Source organism: Hyaena hyaena, unplaced genomic scaffold (assembly GCF_003009895.1).
Source record: "Hyaena hyaena isolate Hyena2069 unplaced genomic scaffold, ASM300989v1 scaffold_537, whole genome shotgun sequence".
NCBI classification, from domain to species: domain Eukaryota; kingdom Metazoa; phylum Chordata; class Mammalia; order Carnivora; family Hyaenidae; genus Hyaena; species Hyaena hyaena.
This window is the reverse complement of record NW_024081170.1, coordinates 551,642-555,852: the sequence shown is the minus strand read 5'-3', so window position 1 is coordinate 555,852 and position 4,211 is coordinate 551,642.

The window sequence follows — 4,211 nt, the reverse complement described above, 5'->3', positions numbered from 1 at the left end:
GGTGCCTGGGTGACTTAGTTGGTTAAGCATTCAATTTTTGATTTGGCTTCAGGTCATGATCCAATGGTTTGTGAGTTCAAGTCCCAGGTCAGGCTCTGCCTGACAGTGCAGAGCATGCTTGGGATTCTCTGTCTCTCCTTCTATCCTCCCCCTCCCTCATTCATGCTGTTTCTTTCTCTCTCTCTCTCCTCTCTCTCTCTCTCTCTCAAAAATAAATAAATGAACTAAAAAAAAGTTCCAAAGCTGTTTTGTTTTTTAAAGAAATGGCTAAACACATTGTGGGTTTTGTTGTCAGTTTCCCACAGTTAAGAAACAAGAAATTTTCCCTGTGGCTCTTTTTTTCTTCATCTTTCAGTTAATTGCGTATTCCCTCCATAGAGTACAATGTGAGTTTTAGGATCACAGTAAAATGATTCTCTAATTACATTTTATTCTTTGGTCTACAGCAAAGTAAAACCATTAAGACGTGCTAACAGTCTTGACTATAAATAGGAGCTCACGTCTAACAGCAGGGCCAAGCAAAGAGACTTTTTACTCTCAGCAATGGTCTATGTGAGGCAAGAACTGTAGACAGGACACAGAAGTGAATCAATTCAGTCAGAGAGTAAGGTGGGCTCATGGGAAAGAGGTGAGATTATCCATATTTGATTTTTATTGCCTATGTTTCCTAGTAATGATGACATGATACTCATTTGAGATGTGAAGCATCATCTCCCATTTGAGAATTTAATGTGCTGCCCTTTCTGCACAAGGGCATAGCAGGTACTCCTTGAAAGGAGATAGTTGAGAGGGACCATGGGTGACCTGAATACAGATGTCTCACCAGGAGCTCAACAAAGCAGAAAATGGATTTGAGCAGGGCTTTTCATTTTTTTTTCTTGTTTTTCCCTTTTATTCATTATTATTATTTTTGAGGGCATTAATAATAAAAATTAAGTTCTGAAACAAGATAGTTAAAATAGCATAAAAAATTCTTTTGCATTTACACAGCCATAGGTGACAAAATAAGAAATATGTTGTAAGGAAAGTATTAATCAGTAAGTAGCAAACATTACCATTTTAGTTCACAACAAGTATATAAAATTCTGTTATGATACACAGACTCGTGGATAAGCAAAAATAACAGGAGAAATGGAGGTAAAGCTGTCATTAATAAATGATCCCCTTCACTTTTTTGGTTGTATAATAAAAATTTAAGGAACTCAGGTTTTTTTGGCTTTCCTTGGCTGGATTGGTCCATTCTCCCAATTCCAAAAGCATCTGGTATCTGGCTTATACCACATAAAAAAATTAGAGTTGTTTTCACAATTTATGCGTTGTTTTAAAAATGTTAAAGGCAAAAAAAAGTTAAAGATATTCTAAAATACATAAATTTATTATAGCTTCAACTATGCACTGTCCTTTCTACTACTTCAAAGGGTAAATCTTCAGTATAAATCAACAACAAAACTTATCTAACTTATTTAGATAAAAGTAGTGATAATTTTATTGAATTTTAAGTTTGGTTTCTTCTATAATACAGTTCTATCATTTCAATATTCCTACATAAAATTGCAATGATTAAAGAAAATGATTATTTTTAAGGTTCCAATAAAAACTGTTTTTTTTTCTTAATCATCCACCATTCCCTAATATCTTTAACTATATACTGCTGAAAAAGAGTAACTCAAAATATTTATGGAAAAAGGTTTTGTATCTTTCCTTTGATGAGATCCTGAGAATACTGCTAGTCCTACAATTTCATATTTTGAAGATCCTCATAGGGCTTTGACTGCCCATATGCATCCCTCTTCTGATTTCTGGAACTTGTTGTGAACTAAAATGGTGATATGTTTACTACTTACTGATTAATACTTTCCTTACAACATACTACTGATTTTGTCACCTATGGCTATGTAAGGGTTTAATATGCAGAACCTTTTTCTCCACAACACTTTTGTAGACTTTTAGCAGTGAATACCTATTGGATATGGTGTTTTTTCTTATCACATCAATGGAAGTGGGTTCTGCAGTGAAACCCATAGGGAGGTGGATAAATTTAATTTTTGTATTAGGTGAAGTCAAACTTAAAAGTAGGAACAACAATTTTTTTATGAAGTTAATATATGAGTTTAAGCAGGGAATTTATCTGATGTCTTTGAAATGTATCTGACATTTAACAGTGACCTAGCATGGAGGGCCTCTCTGGCATTTGTGCTAACTCAGCCAGAGCAAAAACTTAACCTACCCACAAGAGCATGGAAAGCTAAGATCCTGAGGAAAGGGAAGCATCCTCAAATGATCAGAAGAAGAAGAAAGCATTTTTAGGGAAAGTGGTTACGAAGAAAATACAGGATGCCAAGAGGGAAAAAGTGGAGGTAGAAAAGGTGGAAGCTTTCCTGTGGAGCACTCTCTGGAGGCCTAGGGTCAGCAGATCTGTATTATGTGGTCTTTAAAGTGGGGATATACATTTCAGAGAATGCACAAGATATTTAAGTAGTCATGAGAAGAAACTTCTAATCACTTCTCAGATAAAACATCAGGAATGTGTTAATACATTGATTGACATTGGTGCTCTGTTTTGAAAAGATGATTCTGAATCAAATTCAACTGTGTAGGGTAGGAGGGTTCCCCCCCACATCAACAATTCTATACTAGCAGTGTGCCCTACAATTAAACTGAATTGGGATACTATTATTTGGAGAGAGCTCCAGATCCCACAAGTTAAGGCTTCAGTCCAACAAGAGTTCCTCCTCCCAGAAGGCAGTTGAAAGTTCAGGTTATCACCTGTGCTTTTAACTATTTGGCTACGGACTGGGGATTCCAGCAATCTCTGTCTTAGGTTTAATTAATTTGCTAGAAACAACTCACAGAACTCAGAGCAACATTTAATTTACTAGCTTACTGGTTTATTTTTAAAAGGATATAACTCAGAAATAACCAGATGGAAGAGATGCAGAGGGCAAAATATAGGAAAAGAGCGTGGAGCTTCTTTGCTGTTTCCAAGTGTGTCATCCTCCCCAAATCTACATGCTCACCAACCTGGGAACTCTCCAAATTCCATCCTTTTAGATTTTTTTGGAGGCATGATTGATTAATTCTTTGCCCATTGGCAACCAGTTCAATCCCTAGACTTTCTCCCCTCCCTAGAGGTCAGGGAGTAGAACTAAAAGTTCTCCAATCACACGATTTGTTCTCCTGGCAACCAGCCCCAACCTTAAGTGAACTAAAAGTCACTTCATTAACATAACAAGCATTACCTCTGTTACTCTTACCACTTAGAAAATCCAAGGATTTTAGGAGCTAAGTACCAGAAACAGAGACAAAGACTGAATATACATTTCTTATCGTAAGTCACAATATCACACTATATAAGGAAGTAATATATCACATATTGTATATGAGAAAAGTAAGAGAATTAAGATATCCTAAAAAAAGGAGTTCTCAAAGTCTGGTGTTCAGACCAGCTCTGTGGGTAGGGCCCAATAATCTGTATTTTTTTAATTTTATTTTTAATGTTTATTTATTTTTGAGACAGAGAGAGAAAGAGCATGAGCAGGGGAGGGGCAGAGAGAGAAGAAGACACAGAATCTGAAACAGATTCTGCCTGTCAGCACAGAACCCGAGGTGGGGCTCGAACCCACAAACCGTGAGATCATGACCTGAGCCCGTAGTTGGACGTTTAACCAACTGAGCCACCCAGGCGCCCCAACAATCTATACTTTAACAAGCCTTCCAACTGATTCTGACGGTTATCGACATCACCGCCATAACTACCACCACCACCACCACCACCAGCATCATCATCATCATAGTCATTTTCACCTTATTAAACATATATTCTTAGCATTCCAAAAAGAAGAGAAGAATGACTGGGCTTACTGGCCTCTTGAGAAAAAGGAATTAAGAATTCAGTAAAATTTCTTGACATCTGTAAATTTTCAATATTTATAATTATGTTTTAAGAGGTCTCTGCAGCAGAGTCAATCCCTGAGGCAAGCCCAGCAGCAGGATCAAAAAAAGACCTTACTGAAGATTCTTTTGGGTAGTGTATCCTACTGTCAATCACATTACTGATATTCTTATGTTTATATTCTGCCTCAGTACATTAGATTCAGACTGACATAACTTTGAGCATTAGTTATGCTCTTTGTAACCACTCTAACTCCTTGAAAATGCTACCTTTTCTTTCTGATCATTTAAAGATGCCTCCCTTTCCTCAGGATTAATTA